Source organism: Atractosteus spatula, assembly GCF_055471065.1.
Source record: "Atractosteus spatula isolate fAtrSpa1 chromosome 10 unlocalized genomic scaffold, fAtrSpa1.hap1 SUPER_10_unloc_4, whole genome shotgun sequence".
In the NCBI taxonomy this organism is placed as follows: Eukaryota; Metazoa; Chordata; class Actinopteri; order Semionotiformes; family Lepisosteidae; genus Atractosteus; species Atractosteus spatula.
The window spans coordinates 924,853-944,509 of NW_028296624.1; positions in this window are offsets into that span (position 1 = coordinate 924,853).

Below are 19,657 nucleotides of genomic sequence, written 5' to 3' on the forward strand. Positions count from 1 at the left end.
CGATTCTAAGGGCTGAGAAAACGCGTTTATTTCGGGCTAAAAAACACCTTTTGAAAACTGTGCTGTTCCTGCCCTATAACTTACATGGGGGTGACCAAAGTTGCCAAAACGTGTTTATTTCTGCTGATAAACACGTTTTGACAATTTCAGCACACTGGGGTTAAGGGCCGACTCAGTGGGCACTTTTCAACCAAGCAGGTACACTGCGATTCTAAGGGCTGAGAAAACGCGTTTATTTCGGGCTGAAAAACACGTTTTGAAAACTGTGCTGTTCCTGCCCTATAACTTACATGGGGGTGACCAAAGTTGCCAAAACGTGTTTATTTCTGCTGATAAACACGTTTTGACAATTTCAGCACACTGGGGTTAAGGGCCGACTCAGGGGGCTCTTCTGAGCCAGGCAGTTACACTGCGATTCTAAGGGATGAGAAAACGCGCTTATTTCGGCTGAAAAACACGTTTTGAAAACTGTCTTGTTCCTGCCCTATAACTTACATGGGGGTGACCAAAGTTGCCTAAACGTGTTTATTTCTGCTGATAAACACGTTTTGACAATTTCAGCACACTGGGGTTAAGGGCCGACTCAGTGGGCACTTTTCAACCAAGCAGGTACACTGCGATTCTAAGGGCTGAGAAAACGCGTTTATTTCGGGCTGAAAAACACGTTTTGAAAACTGTGCTGTTCCTGCCCTATAACTTACATGGGGGTGACCAAAGTTGCCAAAACGTGTTTATTTCTGCTGATAAACACGTTTTGACAATTTCAGCACACTGGGGTTAAGGGCCGACTCAGGGGGCTCTTCTGAGCCAGGCAGTTACACTGCGATTCTAAGGGCTGAGAAAACGCGCTTATTTCGGGCTGAAAAACACGTTTTGAAAACTGTGCTGTTCCTGCCCTATAACTTACATGGGGGTGACCAAAGTTGCCTAAACGTCTTTATTTCTGCTGAAAAACACGTTTTGACAATTTCAGCACACTGGGGTTAAGGGCCGACTCAGTGGGCACTTTTCAACCAAGCAGGTACACTGCGATTCTAAGGGCTGAGAAAACGCGTTTATTTCGGGCTGAAAAACACGTTTTGAAAACTGTGCTGTTCCTGCCCTATAACTTACATGGGGGTGACCAAAGTTGCCAAAACGTGTTTATTTCTGCTGATAAACACGTTTTGACAATTTCAGCACACTGGGGTTAAGGGCTGACTCAGGGGGCTCTTCTAAGCCAGGTAGTTACACTGCGATTCTAAGGGCTGAGAAAACGCGCTTATTTCGGGCTGAAAAACACGTTTTGAAAACTGTCTTGTTCCTGCCCTATAACTTACATGGGGGTGACCAAAGTTGCCTAAACGTGTTTATTTCTGCTGATAAACACGTTTTGACAATTTCAGCACACTGGGGTTAAGGGCCGACTCAGTGGGCACTTTTCAACCAAGCAGGTACACTGCGATTCTAAGGGCTGAGAAAACGCGTTTATTTCGGGCTGAAAAACACGTTTTGAAAACTGTGCTGTTCCTGCCCTATAACTTACATGGGGGTGACCAAAGTTGCCAAAACGTGTTTATTTCTGCTGATAAACACGTTTTGACAATTTCAGCACACTGGGGTTAAGGGCCGACTCAGTGGGCACTTTTCAACCAAGCAGGTACACTGCGATTCTAAGGGCTGAGAAAACGCGTTTATTTCGGGCTGAAAAACACGTTTTGAAAACTGTGCTGTTCCTGCCCTATAACTTACATGGGGGTGACCAAAGTTGCCAAAACGTGTTTATTTCTGCTGATAAACACGTTTTGACAATTTCAGCACACTGGGGTTAAGGGCTGACTCAGGGGGCTCTTCTGAGCCAGGTAGTTACACTGCGATTCTAAGGGCTGAGAAAACGCGCTTATTTCGGGCTGAAAAACACGTTTTGAAAACTGTCTTGTTCCTGCCCTATAACTTACATGGGGGTGACCAAAGTTGCCTAAACGTGTTTATTTCTGCTGATAAACACGTTTTGACAATTTCAGCACACTGGGGTTAAGGGCCGACTCAGTGGGCACTTTTCAACCAAGCAGGTACACTGCGATTCTAAGTGCTGAGAAAACGCGTTTATTTCGGGCTGAAAAACACGTTTTGAAAACTGTGCTGTTCCTGCCCTATAACTTACATGGGGGTGACCAAAGTTGCCAAAACGTGTTTATTTCTGCTGATAAACACGTTTTGACAATTTCAGCACACTGGGGTTAAGGGCCGACTCAGTGGGCACTTTTCAACCAAGCAGGTACACTGCGATTCTAAGGGCTGAGAAAACGCGTTTATTTCGGGCTGAAAAACACGTTTTGAAAACTGTGCTGTTCCTGCCCTATAACTTACATGGGGGTGACCAAAGTTGCCAAAACGTGTTTATTTCTGCTGATAAACACGTTTTGACAATTTCAGCACACTGGGGTTAAGGGCTGACTCAGGGGGCTCTTCTGAGCCAGGTAGTTACACTGCGATTCTAAGGGCTGAGAAAACGCGCTTATTTCGGGCTGAAAAACACGTTTTGAAAACTGTCTTGTTCCTGCCCTATAACTTACATGGGGGTGACCAAAGTTGCCTAAACGTGTTTATTTCTGCTGATAAACACGTTTTGACAATTTCAGCACACTGGGGTTAAGGGCCGACTCAGTGGGCACTTTTCAACCAAGCAGGTACACTGCGATTCTAAGGGCTGAGAAAACGCGTTTATTTCGGGCTGAAAAACACGTTTTGAAAACTGTGCTGTTCCTGCCCTATAACTTACATGGGGGTGACCAAAGTTGCCAAAACGTGTTTATTTCTGCTGATAAACACGTTTTGACAATTTCAGCACACTGGGGTTAAGGGCTGACTCAGGGGGCTCTTCTGAGCCAGGCAGTTACACTGCGATTCTAAGGGCTGAGAAAACGCGCTTATTTCGGGCTGAAAAACACGTTTTGAAAACTGTCTTGTTCCTGCCCTATAACTTACATGGGGGTGACCAAAGTTGCCTAAACGTGTTTATTTCTGCTGATAAACACGTTTTGACAATTTCAGCACACTGGGGTTAAGGGCCGACTCAGTGGGCACTTTTCAACCAAGCAGGTACACTGCGATTCTAAGGGCTGAGAAAACGCGTTTATTTCGGGCTAAAAAACACCTTTTGAAAACTGTGCTGTTCCTGCCCTATAACTTACATGGGGGTGACCAAAGTTGCCTAAACGTGTTTATTTCTGCTGATAAACACGTTTTGACAATTTCAGCACACTGGGGTTAAGGGCCGACTCAGTGGGCACTTTTCAACCAAGCAGGTACACTGCGATTCTAAGGGCTGAGAAAACGCGTTTATTTCGGACTGAAAAACACGTTTTGACAATTTCAGCACACTGGGGTTAAGGGCTGACTCAGGGGGCTCTTCTGAGCCAGGCAGTTACACTGCGATTCTAAGGGCTGAGAAAACGCGCTTATTTCGGGCTGAAAAACACGTTTTGAAAACTGTGCTGTTCCTGCCCTATAACTTACATGGGGGTGACCAAAGTTGCCTAAACGTGTTTATTTCTGCTGATAAACACGTTTTGACAATTTCAGCACACTGGGGTTAAGGGCCGACTCAGTGGGCACTTTTCAACCAAGCAGGTACACTGCGATTCTAAGGGCTGAGAAAACGCGTTTATTTCGGGCTAAAAAACACCTTTTGAAAACTGTGCTGTTCCTGCCCTATAACTTACATGGGGGTGACCAAAGTTGCCAAAACGTGTTTATTTCTGCTGATAAACACGTTTTGACAATTTCAGCACACTGGGGTTAAGGGCCGACTCAGTGGGCACTTTTCAATCAAGCAGGTACACTGCGATTCTAAGGGCTGAGAAAACGCGTTTATTTCGGGCTGAAAAACACGTTTTGAAAACTGTGCTGTTCCTGCCCTATAACTTACATGGGGGTGACCAAAGTTGCCAAAACGTGTTTATTTCTGCTGATAAACACGTTTTGACAATTTCAGCACACTGGGGTTAAGGGCCGACTCAGTGGGCACTTTTCAATCAAGCAGGTACACTGCGATTCTAAGGGCTGAGAAAACGCGTTTATTTCGGGCTGAAAAACACGTTTTGAAAACTGTGCAGTTCCTGCCTTATAACTTACATGGGGGTGACCAAAGTTGCCAAAACGTGTTTATTTCTGCTGATAAACACGTTTTGACAATTTCAGCACACTGGGGTTAAGGGCCGACTCAGTGGGCACTTTTCAACCAAGCAGGTACACTGCGATTCTAAGGGCTGAGAAAACGCGTTTATTTCGGGCTAAAAAACACCTTTTGAAAACTGTGCTGTTCCTGCCCTATAACTTACATGGGGGTGACCAAAGTTGCCAAAACGTGTTTATTTCTGCTGATAAACACGTTTTGACAATTTCAGCACACTGGGGTTAAGGGCCGACTCAGTGGGCACTTTTCAACCAAGCAGGTACACTGCGATTCTAAGGGCTGAGAAAACGCGTTTATTTCGGGCTGAAAAACACGTTTTGAAAACTGTGCTGTTCCTGCCCTATAACTTACATGGGGGTGACCAAAGTTGCCAAAACGTGTTTATTTCTGCTGATAAACACGTTTTGACAATTTCAGCACACTGGGGTTAAGGGCCGACTCAGGGGGCTCTTCTGAGCCAGGCAGTTACACTGCGATTCTAAGGGATGAGAAAACGCGCTTATTTCGGCTGAAAAACACGTTTTGAAAACTGTCTTGTTCCTGCCCTATAACTTACATGGGGGTGACCAAAGTTGCCTAAACGTGTTTATTTCTGCTGATAAACACGTTTTGACAATTTCAGCACACTGGGGTTAAGGGCCGACTCAGTGGGCACTTTTCAACCAAGCAGGTACACTGCGATTCTAAGGGCTGAGAAAACGCGTTTATTTCGGGCTGAAAAACACGTTTTGAAAACTGTGCTGTTCCTGCCCTATAACTTACATGGGGGTGACCAAAGTTGCCAAAACGTGTTTATTTCTGCTGATAAACACGTTTTGACAATTTCAGCACACTGGGGTTAAGGGCCGACTCAGGGGGCTCTTCTGAGCCAGGCAGTTACACTGCGATTCTAAGGGCTGAGAAAACGCGCTTATTTCGGGCTGAAAAACACGTTTTGAAAACTGTGCTGTTCCTGCCCTATAACTTACATGGGGGTGACCAAAGTTGCCTAAACGTCTTTATTTCTGCTGAAAAACACGTTTTGACAATTTCAGCACACTGGGGTTAAGGGCCGACTCAGTGGGCACTTTTCAACCAAGCAGGTACACTGCGATTCTAAGGGCTGAGAAAACGCGTTTATTTCGGGCTGAAAAACACGTTTTGAAAACTGTGCTGTTCCTGCCCTATAACTTACATGGGGGTGACCAAAGTTGCCAAAACGTGTTTATTTCTGCTGATAAACACGTTTTGACAATTTCAGCACACTGGGGTTAAGGGCTGACTCAGGGGGCTCTTCTGAGCCAGGCAGTTACACTGCGATTCTAAGGGCTGAGAAAACGCGCTTATTTCGGGCTGAAAAACACGTTTTGAAAACTGTCTTGTTCCTGCCCTATAACTTACATGGGGGTGACCAAAGTTGCCTAAACGTGTTTATTTCTGCTGATAAACACGTTTTGACAATTTCAGCACACTGGGGTTAAGGGCCGACTCAGTGGGCACTTTTCAACCAAGCAGGTACACTGCGATTCTAAGGGCTGAGAAAACGCGTTTATTTCGGGCTAAAAAACACCTTTTGAAAACTGTGCTGTTCCTGCCCTATAACTTACATGGGGGTGACCAAAGTTGCCTAAACGTGTTTATTTCTGCTGATAAACACGTTTTGACAATTTCAGCACACTGGGGTTAAGGGCCGACTCAGTGGGCACTTTTCAACCAAGCAGGTACACTGCGATTCTAAGGGCTGAGAAAACGCGTTTATTTCGGACTGAAAAACACGTTTTGACAATTTCAGCACACTGGGGTTAAGGGCTGACTCAGGGGGCTCTTCTGAGCCAGGCAGTTACACTGCGATTCTAAGGGCTGAGAAAACGCGCTTATTTCGGGCTGAAAAACACGTTTTGAAAACTGTGCTGTTCCTGCCCTATAACTTACATGGGGGTGACCAAAGTTGCCTAAACGTGTTTATTTCTGCTGATAAACACGTTTTGACAATTTCAGCACACTGGGGTTAAGGGCCGACTCAGTGGGCACTTTTCAACCAAGCAGGTACACTGCGATTCTAAGGGCTGAGAAAACGCGTTTATTTCGGGCTAAAAAACACCTTTTGAAAACTGTGCTGTTCCTGCCCTATAACTTACATGGGGGTGACCAAAGTTGCCAAAACGTGTTTATTTCTGCTGATAAACACGTTTTGACAATTTCAGCACACTGGGGTTAAGGGCCGACTCAGTGGGCACTTTTCAACCAAGCAGGTACACTGCGATTCTAAGGGCTGAGAAAACGCGTTTATTTCGGGCTAAAAAACACGTTTTGAAAACTGTGCTGTTCCTGCCCTATAACTTACATGGGGGTGACCAAAGTTGCCAAAACGTGTTTATTTCTGCTGATAAACACGTTTTGACAATTTCAGCACACTGGGGTTAAGGGCCGACTCAGTGGGCACTTTTCAATCAAGCAGGTACACTGCGATTCTAAGGGCTGAGAAAACGCGTTTATTTCGGGCTGAAAAACACGTTTTGAAAACTGTGCTGTTCCTGCCCTATAACTTACATGGGGGTGACCAAAGTTGCCAAAACGTGTTTATTTCTGCTGATAAACACGTTTTGACAATTTCAGCACACTGGGGTTAAGGGCCGACTCAGGGGGCTCTTCTGAGCCAGGCAGTTACACTGCGATTCTAAGGGCTGAGAAAACGCGCTTATTTCGGGCTGAAAAACACGTTTTGAAAACTGTCTTGTTCCTGCCTTATAACTTACATGGGGGTGACCAAAGTTGCCTAAACGTGTTTATTTCTGCTGATAAACACGTTTTGACAATTTCAGCACACTGGGGTTAAGGGCCGACTCAGTGGGCACTTTTCAACCAAGCAGGTACACTGCGATTCTAAGGGCTGAGAAAACGCGTTTATTTCGGGCTGAAAAACACGTTTTGAAAACTGTGCTGTTCCTGCCCTATAACTTACATGGGGGTGACCAACGTTGCCAAAACGTGTTTATTTCTGCTGATAAACACGTTTTGACAATTTCAGCACACTGGGGTTAAGGGCCGACTCAGTGGGCACTTTTCAACCAAGCAGGTACACTGCGATTCTAAGGGCTGAGAAAACGCGTTTATTTCGGGCTGAAAAACACGTTTTGAAAACTGTGCTGTTCCTGCCCTATAACTTACATGGGGGTGACCAAAGTTGCCAAAACGTGTTTATTTCTGCTGATAAACACGTTTTGACAATTTCAGCACACTGGGGTTAAGGGCCGACTCAGTGGGCACTTTTCAACCAAGCAGGTACACTGCGATTCTAAGGGCTGAGAAAACGCGTTTATTTCGGGCTGAAAAACACGTTTTGAAAACTGTGCTGTTCCTGCCCTATAACTTACATGGGGGTGACCAAAGTTGCCAAAACTTGTTTATTTCTGCTGATAAACACGTTTTGACAATTTCAGCACACTGGGGTTAAGGGCTGACTCAGGGGGCTCTTCTGAGCCAGGTAGTTACACTGCGATTCTAAGGGCTGAGAAAACGCGCTTATTTCGGGCTGAAAAACACGTTTTGAAAACTGTCTTGTTCCTGCCCTATAACTTACATGGGGGTGACCAAAGTTGCCTAAACGTGTTTATTTCTGCTGATAAACACGTTTTGACAATTTCAGCACACTGGGGTTAAGGGCCGACTCAGTGGGCACTTTTCAACCAAGCAGGTACACTGCGATTCTAAGGGCTGAGAAAACGCGTTTATTTCGGGCTGAAAAACACGTTTTGAAAACTGTGCTGTTCCTGCCCTATAACTTACATGGGGGTGACCAAAGTTGCCAAAACGTGTTTATTTCTGCTGATAAACACGTTTTGACAATTTCAGCACACTGGGGTTAAGGGCTGACTCAGGGGGCTCTTCTGAGCCAGGCAGTTACACTGCGATTCTAAGGGCTGAGAAAACGCGCTTATTTCGGGCTGAAAAACACGTTTTGAAAACTGTCTTGTTCCTGCCCTATAACTTACATGGGGGTGACCAAAGTTGCCTAAACGTGTTTATTTCTGCTGATAAACACGTTTTGACAATTTCAGCACACTGGGGTTAAGGGCCGACTCAGTGGGCACTTTTCAACCAAGCAGGTACACTGCGATTCTAAGGGCTGAGAAAACGCGTTTATTTCGGGCTGAAAAACACGTTTTGAAAACTGTGCTGTTCCTGCCCTATAACTTACATGGGGGTGACCAAAGTTGCCAAAACGTGTTTATTTCTGCTGATAAACACGTTTTGACAATTTCAGCACACTGGGGTTAAGGGCCGACTCAGTGGGCACTTTTCAACCAAGCAGGTACACTGCGATTCTAAGGGCTGAGAAAACGCGTTTATTTCGGGCTGAAAAACACGTTTTGAAAACTGTGCTGTTCCTGCCCTATAACTTACATGGGGGTGACCAAAGTTGCCAAAACGTGTTTATTTCTGCTGATAAACACGTTTTGACAATTTCAGCACACTGGGGTTAAGGGCTGACTCAGGGGGCTCTTCTGAGCCAGGCAGTTACACTGCGATTCTAAGGGCTGAGAAAACGCGCTTATTTCGGGCTGAAAAACACGTTTTGAAAACTGTCTTGTTCCTGCCCTATAACTTACATGGGGGTGACCAAAGTTGCCTAAACGTGTTTATTTCTGCTGATAAACACGTTTTGACAATTTCAGCACACTGGGGTTAAGGGCCGACTCAGTGGGCACTTTTCAACCAAGCAGGTACACTGCGATTCTAAGGGCTGAGAAAACGCGTTTATTTCGGGCTGAAAAACACGTTTTGAAAACTGTGCTGTTCCTGCCCTATAACTTACATGGGGGTGACCAAAGTTGCCAAAACGTGTTTATTTCTGCTGATAAACACGTTTTGACAATTTCAGCACACTGGGGTTAAGGGCCGACTCAGTGGGCACTTTTCAATCACGCAGGTACACTGCGATTCTAAGGGCTGAGAAAACGCGTTTATTTCGGGCTGAAAAACACGTTTTGAAAACTGTGCTGTTCCTGCCCTATAACTTACATGGGGGTGACCAAAGTTGCCAAAACGTGTTTATTTCTGCTGATAAACACGTTTTGACAATTACAGCACACTGGGGTTAAGGGCCGACTCAGTGGGCACTTTTCAACCAAGCAGGTACACTGCGATTCTAAGGGCTGAGAAAACGCGTTTATTTCGGGCTGAAAAACACGTTTTGAAAACTGTGCTGTTCCTGCCCTATAACTTACATGGGGGTGACCAAAGTTGCCTAAACGTCTTTATTTCTGCTGAAAAACACGTTTTGACAATTTCAGCACACTGGGGTTAAGGGCTGACTCAGGGGGCTCTTCTGAGCCAGGCAGTTACACTGCGATTCTAAGGGCTGAGAAAACGCGCATATTTCGGGCTGAAAAACACGTTTTGAAAACTGTGCTGTTCCTGCCCTATAACTTACATGGGGGTGACCAAAGTTGCCAAAACGTGTTTATTTCTGCTGATAAACACGTTTTGACAATTTCAGCACACTGGGGTTAAGGGCCGACTCAGTGGGCACTTTTCAACCAAGCAGGTACACTGCGATTCTAAGGGCTGAGAAAACGCGTTTATTTCGGGCTGAAAAACACGTTTTGAAAACTGTGCTGTTCCTGCCCTATAACTTACATGGGGGTGACCAAAGTTGCCAAAACGTGTTTATTTCTGCTGATAAACACGTTTTGACAATTTCAGCACACTGGGGTTAAGGGCCGACTCAGTGGGCACTTTTAAACCAAGCAGGTACACTGCGATTCTAAGGGCTGAGAAAACGCGTTTATTTCGGGCTGAAAAACACGTTTTGAAAACTGTGCTGTTCCTGCCCTATAACTTACATGGGGGTGACCAAAGTTGCCAAAACGTGTTTATTTCTGCTGATAAACACGTTTTGACAATTTCAGCACAGTGGGGTTAAGGGCCGACTCAGTGGGCACTTTTCAACCAAGCAGGTACATTGCGATTCTAAGGGCTGAGAAAACGCGTTTATTTCGGGCTGAAAAACACGTTTTGAAAACTGTGCTGTTCCTGCCCTATAACTTACATGGGGGTGACCAAAGTTGCCAAAACGTGTTTATTTCTGCTGATAAACACGTTTTGACAATTTCAGCACACTGGGGTTAAGGGCTGACTCAGGGGGCTCTTCTGAGCCTGGCAGTTACACTGCGATTCTAAGGGCTGAGAAAACGCGTTTATTTCGGGCTGAAAAACACGTTTTGAAAACTGTCTTGTTCCTGCCCTATAACTTACATGGGGGTGACCAAAGTTGCCAAAACGTGTTTATTTCTGCTGATAAACACGTTTTGACAATTTCAGCACACTGGGGTTAAGGGCCGACTCAGTGGGCACTTTTCAATCACGCAGGTACACTGCGATTCTAAGGGCTGAGAAAACGCGTTTATTTCGGGCTGAAAAACACGTTTTGAAAACTGTGCTGTTCCTGCCCTATAACTTACATGGGGGTGACCAAAGTTGCCTAAACGTCTTTATTTCTGCTGAAAAACACGTTTTGACAATTTCAGCACACTGGGGTTAAGGGCCGACTCAGGGGGCTCTTCTGAGCCAGGCAGTTACACTGCGATTCTAAGGGCTGAGAAAACGCGCATATTTCGGGCTGAAAAACACGTTTTGAAAACTGTGCTGTTCCTGCCCTATAACTTACATGGGGGTGACCAAAGTTGCCAAAACGTGTTTATTTCTGCTGATAAACACGTTTTGACAATTTCAGCACACTGGGGTTAAGGGCCGACTCAGTGGGCACTTTTCAACCAAGCAGGTACACTGCGATTCTAAGGGCTGAGAAAACGCGTTTATTTCAGGCTGAAAAACACGTTTTGAAAACTGTGCTGTTCCTGCCCTATAACTTACATGGGGGTGACCAAAGTTGCCAAAACGTGTTTATTTCTGCTGATAAACACGTTTTGACAATTTCAGCACACTGGGGTTAAGGGCCGACTCAGTGGGCACTTTTAAACCAAGCAGGTACACTGCGATTCTAAGGGCTGAGAAAACGCGTTTATTTCGGGCTGAAAAACACGTTTTGAAAACTGTGCTGTTCCTGCCCTATAACTTACATGGGGGTGAACAAAGTTGCCAAAACGTGTTTATTTCTGCTGATAAACACGTTTTGACAATTTCAGCACACTGGGGTTAAGGGCCGACTCAGGGGGCTCTTCTGAGCCAGGCAGTTACACTGCGATTCTAAGGGCTGAGAAAACGCGCTTATTTCGGGCTGAAAAACACGTTTTGAAAACTGTCTTGTTCCTGCCCTATAACTTACATGGGGGTGACCAAAGTTGCCTAAACGTCTTTATTTCTGCTGAAAAACACGTTTTGACAATTTCAGCACACTGGGGTTAAGGGCCGACTCAGGGGGCTCTTCTGAGCCAGGCAGTTACACTGCGATTCTAAGGGCTGAGAAAACGCGCTTATTTCGGGCTGAAAAACACGTTTTGAAAACTGTGCTGTTCCTGCCCTATAACTTACATGGGGGTGACTAAAGTTGCCTAAACGTCTTTATTTCTGCTGAAAAACACGTTTTGACAATTTCAGCACACTGGGGTTAAGGGCTGACTCAGGGGGCTCTTCTGAGCCAGGCAGTTACACTGCGATTCTAAGGGCTGAGAAAACGCGTTTATTTCGGGCTGAAAAACACGTTTTGAAAACTGTGCTGTTCCTGCCCTATAACTTACATGGGGGTGACCAAAGTTGCCTAAACGTGTTTATTTCTGCTGATAAACACGTTTTGACAATTTCAGCACACTGGGGTTAAGGGCCGACTCAGTGGGCACTTTTCAACCAAGCAGGTACACTGCGATTCTAAGGGCTGAGAAAACGCGTTTATTTCGGGCTGAAAAACACGTTTTGAAAACTGTGCTGTTCCTGCCCTATAACTTACATGGGGGTGACCAAAGTTGCCAAAACGTGTTTATTTCTGCTGATAAACACGTTTTGACAATTTCAGCACACTGGGGTTAAGGGCCGACTCAGGGGGCTCTTCTGAGCCAGGCAGTTACACTGCGATTCTAAGGGATGAGAAAACGCGCTTATTTCGGGCTGAAAAACACGTTTTGAAAACTGTCTTGTTCCTGCCCTATAACTTACATGGGGGTGACCAAAGTTGCCTAAACGTGTTTATTTCTGCTGATAAACACGTTTTGACAATTTCAGCACACTGGGGTTAAGGGCCGACTCAGTGGGCACTTTTCAACCAAGCAGGTACACTGCGATTCTAAGGGCTGAGAAAACGCGTTTATTTCGGACTGAAAAACACGTTTTGACAATTTCAGCACACTGGGGTTAAGGGCTGACTCAGGGGGCTCTTCTGAGCCAGGCAGTTACACTGCGATTCTAAGGGCTGAGAAAACGCGCTTATTTCGGGCTGAAAAACACGTTTTGAAAACTGTGCTGTTCCTGCCCTATAACTTACATGGGGGTGACCAAAGTTGCCTAAACGTGTTTATTTCTGCTGATAAACACGTTTTGACAATTTCAGCACACTGGGGTTAAGGGCCGACTCAGTGGGCACTTTTCAACCAAGCAGATACACTGCGATTCTAAGGGCTGAGAAAACGCGTTTATTTCGGGCTAAAAAACACCTATTGAAAACTGTGCTGTTCCTGCCCTATAACTTACATGGGGGTGATCAAAGTTGCCAAAACGTGTTTATTTCTGCTGATAAACACGTTTTGACAATTTCAGCACACTGGGGTTAAGGGCCGACTCAGTGGGCACTTTTCAACCAAGCAGGTACACTGCGATTCTAAGGGCTGAGAAAACGCGTTTATTTCGGGCTTAAAAACACGTTTTGAAAACTGTGCTGTTCCTGCCCTATAACTTACATGGGGGTGACCAAAGTTGCCAAAACGTGTATATTTCTGCTGATAAACACGTTTTGACAATTTCAGCACACTGGGGTTAAGGGCCGACTCAGGGGGCTCTTCTGAGCCAGGCAGTTACACTGCGATTCTAAGGGCTGAGAAAACGCGCTTATTTCGGGCTGAAAAACACGTTTTGAAAACTGTCTTGTTCCTGCCCTATAACTTACATGGGGGTGACCAAAGTTGCCTAAACGTGTTTATTTCTGCTGATAAACACGTTTTGACAATTTCAGCACACTGGGGTTAAGGGCCGACTCAGTGGGCACTTTTCAACCAAGCAGGTACACTGCGATTCTAAGGGCTGAGAAAACGCGTTTATTTCGGGCTGAAAAACACGTTTTGAAAACTGTGCTGTTCCTGCCCTATAACTTACATGGGGGTGACCAAAGTTGCCAAAACGTGTTTATTTCTGCTGATAAACACGTTTTGACAATTTCAGCACACTGGGGTTAAGGGCCGACTCAGTGGGCACTTTTCAACCAAGCAGGTACACTGCGATTCTAAGGGCTGAGAAAACGCGTTTATTTCGGGCTGAAAAACACGTTTTGAAAACTGTGCTGTTCCTGCCCTATAACTTACATGGGGGTGACCAAAGTTGCCTAAACGTCTTTATTTCTGCTGAAAAACACGTTTTGACAATTTCAGCACACTGGGGTTAAGGGCCGACTCAGGGGGCTCTTCTGAGCCAGGCAGTTACACTGCGATTCTAAGGGCTGAGAAAACGCGCTTATTTCGGGCTGAAAAACACGTTTTGAAAACTGTGCTGTTCCTGCCCTATAACTTACATGGGGGTGACTAAAGTTGCCTAAACGTCTTTATTTCTGCTGAAAAACACGTTTTGACAATTTCAGCACACTGGGGTTAAGGGCTGACTCAGGGGGCTCTTCTGAGCCAGGCAGTTACACTGCGATTCTAAGGGCTGAGAAAACGCGTTTATTTCGGGCTGAAAAACACGTTTTGAAAACTGTGCTGTTCCTGCCCTATAACTTACATGGGGGTGACCAAAGTTGCCTAAACGTGTTTATTTCTGCTGATAAACACGTTTTGACAATTTCAGCACACTGGGGTTAAGGGCCGACTCAGTGGGCACTTTTCAACCAAGCAGGTACACTGCGATTCTAAGGGCTGAGAAAACGCGTTTATTTCGGGCTGAAAAACACGTTTTGAAAACTGTGCTGTTCCTGCCCTATAACTTACATGGGGGTGACCAAAGTTGCCAAAACGTGTTTATTTCTGCTGATAAACACGTTTTGACAATTTCAGCACAGTGGGGTTAAGGGCCGACTCAGTGGGCACTTTTCAACCAAGCAGGTACATTGCGATTCTAAGGGCTGAGAAAACGCGTTTATTTCGGGCTGAAAAACACGTTTTGAAAACTGTGCTGTTCCTGCCCTATAACTTACATGGGGGTGACCAAAGTTGCCAAAACGTGTTTATTTCTGCTGATAAACACGTTTTGACAATTTCAGCACACTGGGGTTAAGGGCTGACTCAGGGGGCTCTTCTGAGCCTGGCAGTTACACTGCGATTCTAAGGGCTGAGAAAACGCGTTTATTTCGGGCTGAAAAACACGTTTTGAAAACTGTCTTGTTCCTGCCCTATAACTTACATGGGGGTGACCAAAGTTGCCAAAACGTGTTTATTTCTGCTGATAAACACGTTTTGACAATTTCAGCACACTGGGGTTAAGGGCCGACTCAGTGGGCACTTTTCAATCACGCAGGTACACTGCGATTCTAAGGGCTGAGAAAACGCGTTTATTTCGGGCTGAAAAACACGTTTTGAAAACTGTGCTGTTCCTGCCCTATAACTTACATGGGGGTGACCAAAGTTGCCTAAACGTCTTTATTTCTGCTGAAAAACACGTTTTGACAATTTCAGCACACTGGGGTTAAGGGCCGACTCAGGGGGCTCTTCTGAGCCAGGCAGTTACACTGCGATTCTAAGGGCTGAGAAAACGCGCATATTTCGGGCTGAAAAACACGTTTTGAAAACTGTGCTGTTCCTGCCCTATAACTTACATGGGGGTGACCAAAGTTGCCAAAACGTGTTTATTTCTGCTGATAAACACGTTTTGACAATTTCAGCACACTGGGGTTAAGGGCCGACTCAGTGGGCACTTTTCAACCAAGCAGGTACACTGCGATTCTAAGGGCTGAGAAAACGCGTTTATTTCAGGCTGAAAAACACGTTTTGAAAACTGTGCTGTTCCTGCCCTATAACTTACATGGGGGTGACCAAAGTTGCCAAAACGTGTTTATTTCTGCTGATAAACACGTTTTGACAATTTCAGCACACTGGGGTTAAGGGCCGACTCAGTGGGCACTTTTAAACCAAGCAGGTACACTGCGATTCTAAGGGCTGAGAAAACGCGTTTATTTCGGGCTGAAAAACACGTTTTGAAAACTGTGCTGTTCCTGCCCTATAACTTACATGGGGGTGAACAAAGTTGCCAAAACGTGTTTATTTCTGCTGATAAACACGTTTTGACAATTTCAGCACACTGGGGTTAAGGGCCGACTCAGGGGGCTCTTCTGAGCCAGGCAGTTACACTGCGATTCTAAGGGCTGAGAAAACGCGCTTATTTCGGGCTGAAAAACACGTTTTGAAAACTGTCTTGTTCCTGCCCTATAACTTACATGGGGGTGACCAAAGTTGCCTAAACGTCTTTATTTCTGCTGAAAAACACGTTTTGACAATTTCAGCACACTGGGGTTAAGGGCCGACTCAGGGGGCTCTTCTGAGCCAGGCAGTTACACTGCGATTCTAAGGGCTGAGAAAACGCGCTTATTTCGGGCTGAAAAACACGTTTTGAAAACTGTGCTGTTCCTGCCCTATAACTTACATGGGGGTGACTAAAGTTGCCTAAACGTCTTTATTTCTGCTGAAAAACACGTTTTGACAATTTCAGCACACTGGGGTTAAGGGCTGACTCAGGGGGCTCTTCTGAGCCAGGCAGTTACACTGCGATTCTAAGGGCTGAGAAAACGCGTTTATTTCGGGCTGAAAAACACGTTTTGAAAACTGTGCTGTTCCTGCCCTATAACTTACATGGGGGTGACCAAAGTTGCCTAAACGTGTTTATTTCTGCTGATAAACACGTTTTGACAATTTCAGCACACTGGGGTTAAGGGCCGACTCAGTGGGCACTTTTCAACCAAGCAGGTACACTGCGATTCTAAGGGCTGAGAAAACGCGTTTATTTCGGGCTGAAAAACACGTTTTGAAAACTGTGCTGTTCCTGCCCTATAACTTACATGGGGGTGACCAAAGTTGCCAAAACGTGTTTATTTCTGCTGATAAACACGTTTTGACAATTTCAGCACACTGGGGTTAAGGGCCGACTCAGGGGGCTCTTCTGAGCCAGGCAGTTACACTGCGATTCTAAGGGATGAGAAAACGCGCTTATTTCGGGCTGAAAAACACGTTTTGAAAACTGTCTTGTTCCTGCCCTATAACTTACATGGGGGTGACCAAAGTTGCCTAAACGTGTTTATTTCTGCTGATAAACACGTTTTGACAATTTCAGCACACTGGGGTTAAGGGCCGACTCAGTGGGCACTTTTCAACCAAGCAGGTACACTGCGATTCTAAGGGCTGAGAAAACGCGTTTATTTCGGACTGAAAAACACGTTTTGACAATTTCAGCACACTGGGGTTAAGGGCTGACTCAGGGGGCTCTTCTGAGCCAGGCAGTTACACTGCGATTCTAAGGGCTGAGAAAACGCGCTTATTTCGGGCTGAAAAACACGTTTTGAAAACTGTGCTGTTCCTGCCCTATAACTTACATGGGGGTGACCAAAGTTGCCTAAACGTGTTTATTTCTGCTGATAAACACGTTTTGACAATTTCAGCACACTGGGGTTAAGGGCCGACTCAGTGGGCACTTTTCAACCAAGCAGATACACTGCGATTCTAAGGGCTGAGAAAACGCGTTTATTTCGGGCTAAAAAACACCTATTGAAAACTGTGCTGTTCCTGCCCTATAACTTACATGGGGGTGATCAAAGTTGCCAAAACGTGTTTATTTCTGCTGATAAACACGTTTTGACAATTTCAGCACACTGGGGTTAAGGGCCGACTCAGTGGGCACTTTTCAACCAAGCAGGTACACTGCGATTCTAAGGGCTGAGAAAACGCGTTTATTTCGGGCTTAAAAACACGTTTTGAAAACTGTGCTGTTCCTGCCCTATAACTTACATGGGGGTGACCAAAGTTGCCAAAACGTGTATATTTCTGCTGATAAACACGTTTTGACAATTTCAGCACACTGGGGTTAAGGGCCGACTCAGGGGGCTCTTCTGAGCCAGGCAGTTACACTGCGATTCTAAGGGCTGAGAAAACGCGCTTATTTCGGGCTGAAAAACACGTTTTGAAAACTGTCTTGTTCCTGCCCTATAACTTACATGGGGGTGACCAAAGTTGCCTAAACGTGTTTATTTCTGCTGATAAACACGTTTTGACAATTTCAGCACACTGGGGTTAAGGGCCGACTCAGTGGGCACTTTTCAACCAAGCAGGTACACTGCGATTCTAAGGGCTGAGAAAACGCGTTTATTTCGGGCTGAAAAACACGTTTTGAAAACTGTGCTGTTCCTGCCCTATAACTTACATGGGGGTGACCAAAGTTGCCAAAACGTGTTTATTTCTGCTGATAAACACGTTTTGACAATTTCAGCACACTGGGGTTAAGGGCCGACTCAGTGGGCACTTTTCAACCAAGCAGGTACACTGCGATTCTAAGGGCTGAGAAAACGCGTTTATTTCGGGCTGAAAAACACGTTTTGAAAACTGTGCTGTTCCTGCCCTATAACTTACATGGGGGTGACCAAAGTTGCCTAAACGTCTTTATTTCTGCTGAAAAACACGTTTTGACAATTTCAGCACACTGGGGTTAAGGGCCGACTCAGGGGGCTCTTCTGAGCCAGGCAGTTACACTGCGATTCTAAGGGCTGAGAAAACGCGCTTATTTCGGGCTGAAAAACACGTTTTGAAAACTGTGCTGTTCCTGCCCTATAACTTACATGGGGGTGACTAAAGTTGCCTAAACGTCTTTATTTCTGCTGAAAAACACGTTTTGACAATTTCAGCACACTGGGGTTAAGGGCTGACTCAGGGGGCTCTTCTGAGCCAGGCAGTTACACTGCGATTCTAAGGGCTGAGAAAACGCGTTTATTTCGGGCTGAAAAACACGTTTTGAAAACTGTACTGTTCCTGCCCTATAACTTACATGGGGGTGACCAAAGTTGCCTAAACGTGTTTATTTCTGCTGATAAACACGTTTTGACAATTTCAGCACACTGGGGTTAAGGGCCGACTCAGTGGGCACTTTTCAACCAAGCAGGTACACTGCGATTCTAAGGGCTGAGAAAACGCGTTTATTTCGGGCTGAAAAACACGTTTTGAAAACTGTGCTGTTCCTGCCCTATAACTTACATGGGGGTGACCAAAGTTGCCAAAACGTGTTTATTTCTGCTGATAAACACGTTTTGACAATTTCAGCACACTGGGGTTAAGGGCCGACTCAGGGGGCTCTTCTGAGCCAGGCAGTTACACTGCGATTCTAAGGGATGAGAAAACGCGCTTATTTCGGGCTGAAAAACACGTTTTGAAAACTGTCTTGTTCCTGCCCTATAACTTACATGGGGGTGACCAAAGTTGCCTAAACGTGTTTATTTCTGCTGATAAACACGTTTTGACAATTTCAGCACACTGGGGTTAAGGGCCGACTCAGTGGGCACTTTTCAACCAAGCAGGTACACTGCGATTCTAAGGGCTGAGAAAACGCGTTTATTTCGGGCTGAAAAACACGTTTTGAAAACTGTGCTGTTCCTGCCCTATAACTTACATGGGGGTGACCAAAGTTGCCAAAACGTGTTTATTTCTGCTGATAAACACGTTTTGACAATTTCAGCACACTGGGGTTAAGGGCCGACTCAGGGGGCTCTTCTGAGCCAGGCAGTTACACTGCGATTCTAAGGGCTGAGAAAACGCGCTTATTTCGGGCTGAAAAACACGTTTTGAAAACTGTCTTGTTCCTGCCCTATAACTTACATGGGGGTGACCAAAGTTGCCTAAACGTGTTTATTTCTGCTGATAAACACGTTTTGACAATTTCAGCACACTGGGGTTAAGGGCCGACTCAGTGGGCACTTTTCAACCAAGCAGGTACACTGCGATTCTAAGGGCTGAGAAAACGCGTTTATTTCGGGCTGAAAAACACGTTTTGAGAACTGTGCTGTTCCTGCCCTATAACTTACATGGGGGTGACCAAAGTTGCCAAAACGTGTTTATTTCTGCTGATAAACACGTTTTGACAATTTCAGCACACTGGGGTTAAGGGCCGACTCAGGGGGCTCTTCTGAGCCAGGCAGTTACACTGCGATTCTAAGGGCTGAGAAAACGCGCTTATTTCGGGCTGAAAAACACGTTTTGAAAACTGTGCTGTTCCTGCCCTATAACTTACATGGGGGTGACCAAAGTTGCCTAAACGTGTTTATTTCTGCTGATAAACACGTTTTGACAATTTCAGCACACTGGGGTTAAGGGCCGACTCAGTGGGCACTTTTCAACCAAGCAGGTACACTGCGATTCTAAGGGCTGAGAAAACGCG